Source organism: Pan troglodytes, chromosome 5 (assembly GCF_028858775.2).
Source record: "Pan troglodytes isolate AG18354 chromosome 5, NHGRI_mPanTro3-v2.0_pri, whole genome shotgun sequence".
Lineage (NCBI taxonomy): Eukaryota > Metazoa > Chordata > Mammalia > Primates > Hominidae > Pan > Pan troglodytes.
In genome coordinates this window covers 124,161,822-124,178,282 of record NC_072403.2, presented here as the reverse complement: position 1 = coordinate 124,178,282, position 16,461 = coordinate 124,161,822, and the positions used below count along the sequence as shown (strand labels likewise).

The 16,461-nt window shown below is 39.6% G+C and overlaps 1 protein-coding gene and 1 long non-coding RNA gene across 4 annotated transcripts in view; one reads left to right on the top strand and one right to left on the bottom strand.

The window, feature by feature from the left end:
* The window catches only part of LOC107975245 (uncharacterized), a 70,124-nt gene extending 62,908 nt beyond the window's left edge, over nt 1-7,216 (bottom strand). The window contains exons 1-2 of the long non-coding RNA XR_001718655.4: nt 7,174-7,216; nt 6,896-7,033 (exon numbers count right to left, since the gene is read on the bottom strand). This is a non-coding gene — a long non-coding RNA (uncharacterized LOC107975245). The remainder of the gene's footprint in view (nt 1-6,895; nt 7,034-7,173) is intronic.
* LAMA4 (laminin subunit alpha 4) overlaps nt 1-16,461 on the top strand; it is a 145,665-nt gene that overhangs the window by 10,813 nt on the left and 118,391 nt on the right. The gene's annotated exons all lie outside the window — the stretch shown is intronic.

Genomic DNA, 16,461 nt, shown 5'->3' with positions numbered 1-16,461 from the left:
TGACCTCAGGCAATCCCCCTGCCTGGGCCTCCCAAAGTGCTGGGATTACATGCATGAGCCACTGTGCCCAGCCTCATCCTAGCTTTAGAACTAGTGATTATTACCTGAGCATATCTAGATATCTTGTAAAAGATATCTACTTCTAATATATTATTACTGTTTTACTCTTTATTGTTTCTGTTTATCCTTAAGTTGAGTCATCAGTAGGAGATTCTCATGGAGCTGAGTAGAGCTAGACTATGAGTCTGTAACTATTCTGATTCTTGGCTCCATCACTAACAACCAGATCACCCTTGCCAGGTAAAGAAACCTGGTCAATTCCTCTACCTGCTGGGGCCTCAGTTATACTAAAAAAAATTAAAACCGATTACTTCTAGCAACAAAATTCTACAATTATTTAATAAATAAGTTAAAATTAATGCCAGTTAAAGGGAACCTGGCTTAAGATACTGAATCACATAGTCATAGCTGTTGCCCTAGTTAGAACCCAAGACTTTAAGAGTCCAGAGCCTGAAGGAAACACAGGGTCCTGGCCTGTGATAGGGGGTGGGGAGGGGTGGTTCCTAACAACTCCAGATGTGGGGCTGGGGCTAATCTGCAGCACAGGTTACCAACCCAGCCACAGACATGAGCCTCTCCAAGGTGACACAACAACGAGGCTTCCCAGACAGCCTAAGTGTGTCTCCATGTGGTCAATGAATGTTCATGGGTCTCCCATGCCAGGGTCCAAGGGTGCTACCCCCTACTCTATCTGGACCCTCCAGAATGACCCTAAACCTATCCCCACTGCAGAGAGATAGCAAAGTAGACAATGGAAGAAATCAGGGACTGGAGACCTACTGAGCAGAGACTCATGTCAACACATAACAGTTCAGTGCCAAATGGCAGAGGGTCCAGAGAGGAGAAGGTATTTTTACTCAATGAGAAAGGAAGGGAAAGCCAGTGACAGATTATTAATCATTATAAACATCAACATGAAATACTCACATTATATTATACAGAGTAGAGCTGTCCACTAAATCTTAATAACAATGTAAAGAAGAATCTTGCAGAACACAACATGTGGAAGCAAATATGTTCAAGGAACTGTCTCGAAGTCAGAATTGTTGGTGTGTGAGGGGATGTGCACTAGTGTCTAAATGCGCTGATTGTCGCTGGCTATGGGGAAGAGGGGTCTAAAACATTGCTACTGAAAGTGTGGTCCAAAGATGGCAGCATCAGCATCACCTGGGGATGTGTTAGAGATGCAGAATCTCAGGTTCCACCCCAGAATCAGAATCTACGTTTTCACCATATCCCCAGGCTGTTTATCTGCACATTAAAATATGAGAAATGCTAGGCTCTCAAATACAGGTGGGCTTGAACTTTGAATGGATGTAGGGGAAACTGCAAATGCAGAAAATGTCAAAAATGTTTGATATAATTATGGAGGAAGACCCAAAAAACATAAATTATGGCTAAGTCTAGTAAGGGGGTTCACAAGCTCACCCATACTGCCTGAAAATGTGTACTTCAGAATAAAACACAAGCCTCAAAGCAAACTGCTGCTTTGAGGCATCTAAAGGAAGCTGATAAGGTAAAGTCACTTCCTGAAACCATGGCACACACACACTGGGTGCTCAGAACATATTTTTTGAGAAAAGACATGAAATGACATGGCAGGTTTTTTTACTCCCACCTAACTCTTCTCAGCACCCGTAGCCCAGATACCAAAACACTGAAGACTCTGTGTCCTTGAAGGAAGTAGAGCAGAGGCAGGGGAAGAATTTACTTGGGGAATCTGCTCAAAAATAGGATGTTGCTCACACTTTTCAGGGAATAGTGGGATTGTGATGTTTTTCTTGGTAACAAGGGAGTCATTCTGATTCAGGATGTCTCTTCAGGGAGTGAGGAGTGCAGTCTGTGTCCTAGACTAGGAAGATAATGTTAGGAGACAGGGAAGACCCAGTTCCCCAAAATGAAAATTGCCAATTGCTCTTCCTCCAGCTGGTCCTTTTCTAGAGGGATTGAAATCTGCAGGAAAGTGCTTTTGAGTCAGGTCTGTGTCTCCTTCTCTATCAGAGCCGACGTCCCCATTCTCCCAGCAGACTCCAGCTATCCTTGATGCAGCATTTTAGCTATAATTACTAAGCACTTGATTAGCACTTGCTGTGTTGCAAGTACTGTTCTAAGTACTTATGTGTATTATAAATTCATTTATTCCTCATAACAACCCCAAGAGGAAGGCATTAATATTAACCCCATTTTACTGATGACGAAAATGAGCCAGATAGCAGTTAAGTAACTCATGGTCATAGCTAGGAAATCTGACCTCAAGGTCCTAACCTTCACATTATAATGACCCTCTAACATCTGTTTCTAAGTCTCAGAGTGCCTTAGCAATACCCCAGCTAATAAAGGTTTCCCGTACTACCGCAGTAGTCTTAGCAGTTGACAAGTCTGTAAAGAACATTTAAATTAGTGGTATATTTGGTCTTTGGCCTTGTTTTTAAGTTATAGAGTAAGTATCATCTCAGTAACAATGGGGAGTCCTTCCCTTAAACATAAGAGGAGTAACAGTTGATTAGATTTCTGAATGTGTATATATATACACATTCATATATATATCATATATATACATTCATATATATCATATATACATTCATATATATTCATATATATATTCATATACATTCATATATATATTCATGTATATATTTATATATATTCATGTGACTCCAGCTATGCTGAGCATTGGTTTTTCAATAGAGTCCTGAGTCTACTTTGTGGACCTACAACTTAAAAGATCTTGAAAAGGATATGGAAAGAGCTGACATGGTAGTAAAAACATGACCTCAGTTCCTAAAAAAAATAAAAAATAAAAATTGAGCTACAATATGATCCAGCAATTCCACTGCTGGGTATATAAACTGAAAAAAAGAAAATCAGTATATAGAAGAGATATCTGCACTCCTATATTTGTCACAGCACTGTTTACAATAGCAAAGATTTGGAGGCAACCTAAGTGTCCATCAACAGATGAATGGATAAAGAAAATGTGGTACATATACACAATAGAGTACTATTTAACCATAAAAAGAATGAGATCCAGACATCTGCAAAAACATGGATGAAACTTTATGTTAAGTTAAATAAGCCAGGCACAGAAAGATGAATGTCGCATGTTCTCACTTATTTGTGGGATCTAAAAATCAAGTCAATTGAACTCATGGACATAGAGAATAGAAAGATGGCTACCAGAAGCTGGGAAGGGTAGTAGGGGGTTGGTGGAGAGGTGGGAATTGTTAATGGGCACACAAAAAGTAGAAAGCATGAGTAAGACCTACTATTTGATAGAACAATGGGATGACTATAGTCAATAATAAATTAATTGTACATTTTAAAATAACGATGTAATTGGATTGTTTGTGACTCAAAGGATAAATGTTTGAGGGGATGGATACCCCATTCTCTATGGTGTGCTTATTTCCCATTGCATACCTGTATCAAAACATCTCACATACCCCATAAATATATACACCTACTATTTACCCACAGCAATTTAAAAAAAAATACAAAGATTAAAAATAAAACAATTAAACAAACAAACAAAAAAATGACCTCAGGAGAAATGATTAGACAGAGTATGTCAATCAGGACAACTAAAGAAGGTTTAGAAACAGTTTACCTTTTAAAATGTTTCTTTACAAATGACAATAGAAAAAGAAAGGAAATTTAACAATGAAAAGGATTCAAAAGTCAGACTTTTTTTTGTTTTTTTTGAGACAGAGTCTCGCTCTGTCACCCAGGCTGGGGTGCAGTGGCGCGACCTAGGCTCACTGCAAGCTCCGCCTCCCGGGTTCACGCCATCCTCCAGCCTCAGCCTCCCGGGACTACAGGTGCCCGCCACCATGCCTGCCTAATTTTTTTGTGTTTTTAGTAGAGACGGGGTTTCACTGTGTTAGCCAGGGTGGTCTCAATCTCATGACCTCGTGATCCGCCCGCCTCGGCCTCCCAAAGTGCTGGGATTACAGGCATGAGCCACCGCACCCGGCCTCAAAAGTCAGACTTAAGGAAACATAGGCTGCTAACTCCTTTAAGCACTATATAAAACAATTTGTCTGAAATAGTGAGTTATTCATTCAGCACCCCAAGGAATACAAGTGTAGTGCTGAAAGGTACCATTCAAGGTAGTAGCGACTTGATCTGGAACAGACCCAGGTAGTCTTCCGGCCTTCTGAACTAAGAGAAGGACTGTAGCAGCAGTCACTTGTGAAATGCACTGTAACCTGAATGGGGGAATGTGTGAGAATAATGTTACCCCAACTTTTAATGTGCAGGCATCTCTTTGCTATTTCTCCTCCTCCTCTAGCCTCATGTTTTAAAATGTTTTTCCTTCTTTATTAGTCTGCTGGGGCTGCCGTAAAAAATAATCCAGACTGAGTGGCTTAAGGTCAATAAAAAATGCCATAAAAAATACTTCAGACTCAGGTCTCTTCTTTTTTTTTTTTTTTTTTTTTTGAGATGGAGTCTCACTCTGTCACCTGGCTGGAGTGCAGTAGCACATGATCTCTGCTTGCTGCAACCTCCACCTTCTGGGTTCAAGCGATTCTCGTGCCTCAGCCTCCCAAGTAGCTGGGACTACAGGTGCCTGGCACCACACCCAGCTAATTTTTGTATTTTTCATAGAAACAGGGTTTCACCATGTTGGCCAGGCTTGTCTTGTACTCCTGACCTCAAGTGATCCACCCGCCTCGATCTCCCAAAGTGCTGGGATTGCAGGCATGAGCCACCGCACCCAGCCCATTTAATCTTTATTATCTGTATTTATTACCTCTTTATAGGCAGTATCTCCAAATACAGTCACATTAGGGGTTAGGTTTCAACATGAATTTTGAGGGGACACAATTCAGTTCATCACACCTACCAAGTGAAATGTATTAAGTAGTAACTCATTTCTTAATAAGGCAAAGTAATTTATAACCACAAAAGAAATCTTCTGAGAAAATAAGATAGTGCGTGTAATTGCCCTGTTTTAACTTTAAGCAAAAGCCAAATTTAGCACTTCATTTTAATTATACATTTTTTATAAATATGTCACTATTACTTTTATTTATTTATTTGTAGACAGAGTCTTGCTCTGCCACCCAGGCTGGAGTCCAGTGGTGTGATCTCGGCTCACTGCAATCTCTGCCTCCTGGGTTCAAGCGATTCTCCTGCCTCAGCCTCCGGAGTAGCTGGGACTACAGGTGCCCACTACGCCTGACTAATTTTTGTATTTTTAGTAGAGACAGGGTTTCACCATGTTGGCCAGGCTGGTCTCGAACTCCTGACCTCAAGTGATCCAACTGTCTCGGCCTCCCAAAGTGCTGGAATTACAGGCGTGAGCCACCATGCCCAGCCAACTTTTAATTCAATATTTTGAAATATGGAAAATAGTGTGTCAGGCTCTGTACTGCCACATTGTATTTCTTAGGTATCCAGGGACACTCGATTGATCAGTATCAATATCTTCACTCTCTTTTTTAGCAAAAAGGTGCACACTACCTCAGCAAGTGCCAAGTATCCTACAAAGATGAATAAAATACAGAGATGAAACAAGCACACTAATAATGCAATACAACTAATTTCTTATGTTACAAAAACTCTTCAAGGATATAGAAGGAACATTCACTCCTGGTGGAACATTCCCAGGTGACTTCATGGGCAAGGTGGCATTTGAGTTGAATCTTTGAGATTGAGGAAAAGAATACAAGCTGAGGGGACAGGATGAGTAAATAAAAAGACACAGAGTTTCTTCTGGAAAGGGAAGTAGTCTCAGTTTGTTGGGCTGAACCACAGGGATCCATCAAAGACTTCATAGCAGAAGAAAGAGAAACACAGTGAGAATCATGATTTGTCAACATTAATCGGGGAACAGTCTCCTGGCTAGATTGGGCAATAGGTGGCAGAGAGCCTGGAATCAGGATAACCCATGTCGTGCATTGGTAACCATCCAGGAGAGCCTAAGGAGGCCTGGATTTGGATGCTGGCTGTGGTCTGGAAAGGAGAGAACAGATGCTGGGATCATCGCCAAGGTTCTATCAAGATGGTTTGTCATATGTTTGAAGAGTAAGGATGAAGGAGAAGTCAAAGGTGCTGCTGATGTGTGTAGAAATGTATTAAATCATGGGAGAGAAGTCTCTGCAGAGACCTTTTAACATAAAACCTACTAAATCAGTGGCTTTCAGACTGAGGCTCCATGGAAATGCCTGAGGGTTCAAGTCCTCCAGAGCAGCAGGAGGTTGCTCCCTACCTCCTTCAATCACAGCAGCCTCTTTTTTATCTGTTTTATAGATGAATTTCACATGAAATTTTACTGGTTTTTAAAAAAGGGATTCTCTGCTCTAAAATATTTGAGAACCACTATGCTGGGGCCTCCCAAGCTGATATTCTAAATCAAGACTAGTCTCCAAAATGTTACTCAAAATCTTATTCAAATCAGTGCCTCCTAGGCAGTTTCCCAGCAGTACACACGCCTGCCTTGGGCCAGTACGTGTCACTGGTTGCACTGAGCAGCTGATGCTCAGAGCACCCCTGTAATAGCTCCAGACATGAGCTAGAAATCTTTAAACAATTGGTGCTCTCCTGAGAGATATTTTTATGCTTCCTGTTCCCTGTCTGACAGTATTTTTGGCCCTTTTCAAGGAAATTAGGAAATTCCACTTTTGTCTCGGTCATTAACCTGGGAGTACTGAGGACAACCACAAAGGAGCTTCGGAGAGAGGATAAGATGGTAGTGGGTAGACCAGATAACTACTGTCATTTGATCTTCATAGGAAGGACCAGATGTTCATTTAGTTTTTATTCTTCTAAACCAATTATTCCATCGCAATGAATATCATCTTATTCTGAAACATAAACCATAGTTTCTTACCTGCACCCTGAGCTAAAAAGATATCTCTCAAGTCTTACTCTCTCCTTTCTCGATACAGTAGTTCACCCCATTTGTGGTCCAGAAGCTGTTTCCAGTGATCTCCAAAGGGGAAAAGTACTTCCATGATGAACATTATGGCTATAAAAATCAAGAAAATAAGCATCAAAAATTTTAGCTTTCCATGCGAATTAAAAAAGCAGCAACCTAAGCATTTCATGGTGTCATGAAGGCAAACTGCAGCTTGTTTTAATTTGCCTTATAACATATCTGCAGTATACCTGGGGAGAACTGATGTTCTAATGAATTAGGAAAGCTTCTTTTATCTCCTTCTACCTGTAGCTTGAAGACCTCAGCTTTTGAAAAGCTGTTAATATTGAACAACTGTTAAATTGGCAGTTATTCACAACTGCCAAATATTGGAATTTCCAATGACTACTGACTCAGGTAAAAAATAGTGTTGATACTTATTAAGCTTTCATGATTTACAAAGTGTTTTCCTATATATTTCCACCTTTAATCTTCACAACCATCTTACAAACCAGGCAGGCCGGAGGTTATTCATCTAATTTATGAAAGCATGGAAATGTTAAATGATAAGCCCAAAGTCTCCTAGCGTGGAACCTTGTTGAGACAGCAGGAAGTTTCACAGAGTTCTAGACTGTTAGAATGTGAAGAGCCTGGAAATCATCATGCTGCTAACATCATTGAAGAGGAAGAAACCAGAGCTAGAAGTTGAGTCACTTCCCCAAGTTCCCACACAGGGTTTCTAGAACTGGAACCACAACCAAGTTTCCTGGCTCTGGGGTCAGTTGTCTTTCTCTACTGCATCACAGAGCAGGGACGGCGTCACGGGGGTGTTGAGACATTAAGTGAGCTGGATCAGACAAGAATATATCCATGTTTACCTTCGCCTTGTAACTTATGTAGTCATCTGTGTCGTAGAACTAAGTAATTCAATTGCTAAAACGTTGAAAGTTCTCTTCGCCTTTGGTCATTATATTTATCTCAATTTTGAATTTAATTTATAACCAAATCATGCATCCCATTTCTTTCATTTCAAGCATTTTTTGCCTTGGCCCCATATGCTATCAACCCCTTAAACCATGCTCTCAGCACCTATACTTAGAAAGTAAGCATTCAAGTGCATTAAGATTTCAGAATTTCCGGCTAGAGTTTTCTGGTGGTCACATAAAAATAAACAAAACATCCTTGATCTTAAAAGGAAGAAAGAAAGATCTATTTCAAAAATGAACAATAACATTTTTGTTTTTAAAGTTTAATAATTAATTTTTAAAATTCCTAGACCATATCATGTCTGGTATTCCTCCTGTACACAGTGATCGGTCAGGTTTCCACATGACCTTAAGAAACTTCCCTATCATGTACCGAAACAATTGAAATGTGAGAAATTAATGAAGAAAATGAAACGTTGATAGCACCAAAGTGGTCCACTCTGGCACTTGTACCCCTCCATGACCTTCTCAACCTGATTTATAACAATTCTGAGTTCCAGCAGCTCCATTTTTATATGTAGAATTTTTCTACTGTTAATGTCACAGGCAAATCACCCTGGTCTTCTAACAGCAAAAATATATATATAATACCTGTTTCTCGAGAAAATCTGCCAATTCCCAGCAGAACTATAGAACTTTATGATATAATCCAGGGACTTTGCTATGAACAGCATCTGCTGAGCTATGCCCTGAACCTAATAGAGGACAAGGAAAAAGGGGTATTTCAGGGGTTTGGGGCAGCCCCACATGGTCTGCAAAATAGGAAGGTTTTGGGGAGGCAGGACAGTTCTAACCCTGCCCATTCCATGGTCCATTTTCAAAATGGCGGGCACTTTCATGCCTCATTCTCACCCTAGTCTTTGATGTCAGGAGGATCCTCAGTATGGTGAGAATAATACTGTATTTAAGATGAAGCTGATGTCTGTGTAAGGTCAGAGTAATCATCTTTATGAGTATTATCCGAAGATATTTGGATATCCAAAGATATTTGGATATCCAAAGATATTTGTAAGGTTCTCAAAACTTCTAGGTTTTTATTAAAGGGCTGGGCTCTTCCTGGTCTCAAACAGTATTTGTGGTTACTTTGGCAGATGAAGCACATTTTTCCTGTGCCCTATGTTTTTGGACATGCAGTATATCAAAGTGTTCGGTGGAAATAAGCATTCTGTTATTTTTTTCTTAGCACATTTTTTGTCTTCTCTTCCATTCAGTTATGTTGAAAGCTACGTGTTGGATCTGTTTTTTAGTTATGACATTAGATCTTCATCTGAGATTATCTAAACTAGGTTGGTTTTGATTACAATCTCTTTTTTTTTAATCTGCTAACACAAGCTCATGTTTATCTAGAAAATGTGCTTTCTCCTCAAAGTCATGAATCAGCATGAATTTCCTTTGAGTTAGTTCAAATCATCTAGAAATTAACAAATTTCAAAAAAGAAAAAATATACTAAAATGTAGTCAAAGCTTTATAAGAATACTTTATGTGCTATATCTCAGCTAGTCACTGAGTAGCTGTCATAAACCTATGACATAAACCTTCTGTCATATACCGATGACAGTAGAGTATTGAAAAACCAGGTGCACCAGGTTCTTGTTTTCATTCTTGATAGGTTCTAAGTTCATTAAACCAGTCTTGCAGTTACTCAGAGAATCACAAAACCAAGTGTTCCTCTTGTTATCTTGCTTAGCTCATTTTGGGTAAAATGCATCAAATGGCAGAATGAAAAATAAAAAACAATTTGTTTTTATAGTTGAATGACGTTCTTCCTATGTATAAGTTATAACTTGAAAATTATTACTGCTTCCAAGATTCCTAACTTTCAAGCCACATGAGAGTGACTCATGGGATCCTGGTGGCCACAAAGGATTAACAAGGCTTCCAGATGTGCCTAACACTTATTTCAGGAACTAGGGCAAGCCTCCAATATTATCTACAATGTGTGGAGAGAGGGTGGCGTGTCCATGTGAGTATACTGTAAGCTAGAAGGTTGCTGAAGATGTCACAAAATTTAATTGCTGATATTAAACTAATCCTTCCAAAGAAATTCCCAGCAAGTAGAAAAAAAGTAAATTCATTGGTGTTTTTATTGAGAGAGATTACCAGGAGTGAAAGATGCCTGCTTGAAGCAATGAAACAACAGACAGAATATAAGTTTAGCCTCTCTACCTCATGAGGAGTAAACTAAAAATTGCCCTATGCTTTCTTTCAGCCTCAGCTTTCCTCCTTTCAGAAAATCCTCCACAAACCGCACATCTACCAAAGAACCATTTTTGATTCCCGCTCTTCCCCATGTTAAAAGTAATCTCTTGCTCCTCTTAGCTCACTCAGCATTTCTTTTTACCTCTCATGATATTATAACTCTTAGCACTTTCTTCCAAATATTCTAGTAAGTTACAGATACAACTTAAATTTCCCCCATTGAACCCCTGAAGGCCAGAAGGGTCCATGATTCATCTTCTGATTCCCCAAATTGCTTGTGCAAGTTCCTTTTAAAATTGGTGCCCAAAAAAAATTGTTTATGCATTCCACAATTATTTGTTGAAAACGCATTTTGTGCCAGCCCCTGGGCTGGGCCCTGGATAGCCAGTGGTACATGAAGCAGAGACAAAATGAATAAATGACCATACCAAATACTGAAAGCCAAAACAGTGCCTACTTTTCTGCTCATGGTATATGTATGCTCTGATACGATTCTGTTGTGTAATTCTGAAGAACAAGTCAAGATAGCATTTGGCGTGACATCAATAGTCAACCACGGTGTCCCTGGCTGCTCATTCCAGGAGCTCCGTGCTGCGAGTGAGAATGCCTTTTAAGCTAAAAGCTTTGTCTTTCCCACTGTATATGGAAAAATTGACTATGCACTTTCATGGAGAAGGTCTAGCTAAGAAATGTTTATATTGGAACAAGCCCCATCTCTAAATCTGGGCTTGTTGCTGAATGGTATTTTGTTTCCTTGGATCAGGGAAGGGGTCTGGAAACATCTGTAATGAAAGTATTGTTTTAAAATCAGCACATTTTTTTCCCTCAAATGACAGATAGCAGAATTGCTTTAAATCAAACACTCTCAGCCTTCCCCATTCATTTCCTTTCATAAATGTGTATTATTTTGTTGTCATTAAAATGGCAGTGTGAAGACTAGATTTGTTGCACCCCAGACATTGCCATTCCCTTTGCAGTCATTTTCTTTTCACTTTAGTTTGTGTTCTTTACCTTCACTTTTAGAAACGTGCTGTAACAGAATAGCTATCTCGATCACAACAGTTATCTGGGGGCAAAATTTCAAAGCTACAAAATGATGGTATATTGTAAAGCAATTCTGAAACTATCCTCCAAAATTTTTACTCAAAAGAAATGTACACATTATGCCATTTATAAATGAAAAGTTAAAGAAAATACATATTTACATTAAATAGTATTTCACAAAAATCTAAAAATGAAATCTTAGGGAAGGGAAATTAGGGGAAGAAATAATACAAAATACCCTTAAATAACATGAAAAGGATGGAAATTCTGTAGCAATTTTGAATACCATTCATGCTTTAAAAGGAATAGAAGTAGCTTATGAATGGTTCATGATACTGTAGTTAAAATTATATTCCTGTATATTTACCACTTGTTGCAAAATCTGTTTTTTAAATAAGCTCCCCAAATTAAGGAGCTGAGTGTTCCGGATGGTAATTCATCTGCCTTGCTTTCTGTAAGCAGTTGGTGCTTGGTGTATTTGTTTATTAATGAACTATTTGAAAATGGCCTTGTTACCAGTGTCCCTGAGCCGACTGCCACTCTGAAATACTTGGATTTTAGCCTAAAGATCCATTCTTCTGAGGCTTTTTAGGTGTTTGACACATAGCAGAGTTGTAAAATATTTGCTAAATGGGTTCTACTGCTCACATTTTACAAATAAGAGCACTTGGAGTAGAATTTCATTATCATTTGTCTCATAACATTTGACTCATAAAACACATGACAGAGTGGGAGTTCAACACACAATCCTAAGTTTGGAACGGGTTACAAACCCTCCGTGGGGTATAGCCTTCCTTAGTGTTGAAGGATGAAGGTGTTGGTTTCATGGCTCAGTCAGAATTGCAGTGATGGTATTTTATTAGTACAATTTATGGGCCACAGTTTTCCTGTTAGGTGGGGCCAGACATATGTCAAGCTGCCACATATTCTGCCTGAGCAGACATCTGCCTCTGATTCATGAGGGAAACACCTGCACACATGCTGGTGTATATTACACAAAGAGGCATCCTTTTCCAGGGCCCATTGTCAGATCCCTCAAATGGAACAAAGGAGGTGTCAGGGATACAGCTGGATGTCATACGACTGACTTCTATCGAGGTTGACTTTGCTAATGAGGGATCTACATTATTTGCTTCATGGTCTATTTCTATCTACACTATATAAAAACTGTTAAAAACTAAAACATCAGTTATAAATTATTGTATTTAAATTAAGAATAATTGCCATATGTCAAACCAAGTAATAAGAGAGGCCTAATGGGCAGTCTCTGAGGACTATCTGATAGTCTGGGTGTCCATATGGACTCAGCCACACACATTCATGGAGCAAACCTGAGTTTGCTTAAGAGAGGTCACTCCACCTTACCCCATCCGTCACCTGCATTCTCCCCTCCAAGATGACTGTGGAGTGGTATTAAGACCTTTTGATGACAATGGCACTTTCCTGAGAAAAAAGGGAGACATACTAATGGGATATCTTGTATGAGACTCTTGATAAATCTGATAAACTTGAACAGAGATGACTTTTATCCCGGGTATTCCAGGGAAAGGCAGAGATGGACGGCATAAGTTTGTTTGCAGCCCCAAAAGAGGTGTGAGCTTCAGCAATAACGCCACAGTTTTCCAGCATCATTTTCTTCTTCATGATCATCCTCACCAAGAAGCGTAGTTGAGTGACTAGAGCACTAATGGTGCATCACCTTGCTCTATGTAAACAGCTTTCAACAAGTTCCTTCTTCGCTAGGCCTCAGTTTTCCCAAATTTAAAATTAAGAACTAGATACAGTCCTTCCCAGCTCTGGCATTCTGTGTTTCTGTAATGCCAAGACACGTCCAATACATATTGATTAAGCATCTGCTCTATGAAGGCACTGAGGATTCAGCAACAATTCAGGCGAATCCAGTTTCTGTGCTCAGGGAGTTAAGTCTTCCAAGGAAGAAAGACAAGGAACCACTAACTTAAACATTGCTAAGCTGTGTGCCCTAAAAAAAAAAAATTGCAGCTCACTCAGGAGAACCAGTTAAAACAAATGACCCTGGTACAGACAAGTCCAAAAAGAAGAGAAGAAACTAATAGTTACAGAACAATTTCTATGCCTTTATATTGGACATTAAATGCATTAAATATTAGTTGATCCTCACAACCATTCTAGAAGGTAATAAGGTGAGCAGCCCCATTTTTTCAGAAAGGGAAACCAAAGCCGAGAGTTAAATAATCTGGGCAAGGTCACCCAGGTAGAGCTGGAACTGAAATACTGATGATCTCAGACTTTCTGCTGCCTCAGGCTGTCTCCAAAGGACTTAACTATAGGAAATTACATCCACTGCAAGGAATAGATTGCAGTGTGTCATGTCATGCCCATGGCAGATCAATCAGTTAGGTCTAGAGGCTGTGCTATCTTAAATGTAAGCATATTTGGAGGAGAAATTCATTCATTCACTCAACAAGCATTTACTGCACAGCTGCCAGGTGCATGGTGAACAAATGGGGACTGAACACAGACATACATGGACATTTCTTAAAATGGCAAAAAGTAGATTTATCATATCCTAGCCATTTTGTATGTAAATGCTAAAGAAGTAATACGTAAATGTGCATGTTCCTGGGGAAATAGAAGTAGTTACAGAGCTATTAGAAGCATAAGAAAAAAAAAAGGACAAAGAATTTTAAAGAAATTTGTTCCCCACATATGAAATGTTCTTGATTCTTTCATTTAACATTTAATTCACTACAATTGTATTGAGAAACCTATCAAAATTGACTAGCTGACATGGATCCCACCTTTGAATACAAACCCTTATCTATTTTGATTCTCTGAAAATATGCTCCATCAATTGAACAGGGGAAAATGTCATTTTGCTCAAGTTGTTATAAATTATGATAGAGGAATTATGATATGCGGAGTGCAATCCATCTTTCTTTAGATAGTGCAATCCATCTTTCTTTAGATAGTGCAACTTCAATCCCCAGATGGATAGAATTCCATTTGTTAGCTCTTTTCAGTCTTCTACTAGCTATTCCAGAAATATGCCTTGTAAGAAGCACTTATGTCCATGCCATTTCCTACCTATGGCCCCCAGTGAGACCATGCGAAATTTTGTTGTCACCACTAAATGAAGGCTTAGAATAGTTACAGCTAAAAAGACCTTTCCATTTCAACAAAGAACAATTATCTTGCAAGAGATGACTTCAAAGAGTTGAACTCAACTTTTTGAAATGGAAAGTTGAGTTCAGGATGTTGGAGGAGATAATGGGTGTTGGTATGGTTTTGGCTGTTTTCAGAGACTTGTGCCTGAAGAAGGCTGAGGAGGGTTAGGGTTATTTAAAGAGGAGGAGGGGAAAGCAAGGGAGATGGGCTGCTCTCCATCAACAAAGAAGTGAGAAATGGGGCCATGAGGAAGACATGATTGAAAGAAGCTGAATATAAGTAATCCTAAACTTTTGGCCTATTTCTAGCTCAGTCTATGAGCCACAGGGATTTCTGGTGTCATATTTAATAATTTTCTAACAAAAGCTGACTGTGCTTTTATTTTAGGGTTTAAAACCATCCTAGTTGGTAAATTAACATTTTTCAATAAGCCTTTGAAATTTGGTAAAGGCAACTTCATTATTTGAAAGAGTCCTTGACCTTGGACTGTCTGAGAAAGAAAGTGAATCAGATATCACTTCGCACATCTGCTTGACCACTGAATAGTCCCCAGATCAAGAGCCAGCTGGTCTTTCCTACCACTGCTCCAGCACCCTGAGAACGAGGGTGTGCTGGTGACTCTGCACCTGTCCCCCCAGATCCAGGATCTGCCCCTGCCTCAAGAGACTGATGCCCAAAGGCTACAGCACGCAAGCTCCCTTGCATTTCAGGGAAAGTAATAGGAGAAGGGAAAGTTGGGGCCATTCTGCTCCACTTCCTCTCTGCCTCAGCACGGCTGTTCAGGCAGAAGCCATGACCCCCAAGATGGCAGCTCCCGCCGGCAAGCTCCCCTCCTCCACAGTTCCAGCTTTCCCTGGCTTTGTGTAACAGGCTTTCTTTATCCCCTTGGGCCCTAGAGGGAGCAGATCTTTGCAAATTTTACTGTTTCTAGCTTTTATGCCCTCTCCATTCCTTGCTCCCTTAACCTGCCTACAATTCGGTAAACTCTAATTCTCTTCTTTCTCTTCATTTAAACTCTCTTAGGTGAATTTTGATTATTCCTGCTGGGCCTGACTACCTCAGTGACAAGCCCCCTCCTGAAATTCATGGCTTTTTCCATTTCCTTTTGTCTAGAGGAAACCTTCCCAAAAGCATCTACTACCATCTGCTTTAACTGACAAATTATTTTACCTTCATATAAAGGAAGAGATTATATAAAAAATTTTTAGCAAACTATAAGAACATAATCTAAATTCCGTAGTTCAACTTCATTTGAATTATTGCACAATCTTCTCCTGGTTCCCCCATTTCAACTCCAGGCCAGCTGGACAGGGCAACCTTTGGCCTGAGCTTGTGGGTTACTCTTGTCATGTTCTGCCAGTCTAAGGCCACAGATAGTTAGGGCTCCCATTATTAGCTCTCTTGATCCCTAAGGAAGCAAGACTGTCTGAGTTTGGGTCATAGATCCTTTCTTAGGACAGAAAACTGGCCTGTAAACCCTCTTACTTAAATTTTAATATTGTAATTTCTCAGTCAACTGGAAAATGGGAGTATTGTGCACTATTTTGAGGATCTTTTACCTCTGCCTTAAATAGTAAGGCCCAACTAGAATAAATAAGCACCCTAAAAGTCCTTTGAGTTGCACAGGTAGCCTGGGACATGTAGCTTTACTGCTAGCATAAAATAATTAGTGGAAATCAGATTTAGTAGCCACTCAAATATTATAGAAGAACCTAAAGGCTGATGTATGCTTTAACTAAGACAGATATGTGTGAAATGTGCCACATGGGATGAGGCAGCTGCTAGCTGTAAGGTGAAAAACAAAGGAAGGACAAATTAAGTAAGGAATGTTACTTTGCTTATTTTTAAACTGTGTTAATAATAATGATACATAAAGTGAATAACCAGGAAGTTGGGGAAATTATACACAAGCGTCTCAATCTATTGTCAAGACCACATTAGTCACTTCCTAGAGATGATGTTTTAGAGATCTCACCGGGTATAGACATGGAAATCCTATATCCAGACAACCTAAGTAGGATTTTTGTTTTCCTTTCTTTTCTTTTTCTTTCCTCATTTGCTCCTTTTCCTCTCTCTTTCATTCTTTCATGAGAACGTGTATGTCCTCCATGGATTTTAAGAAATAACATAGTCAGGCGGGGCATGGTGGCTCACCCCTGTAA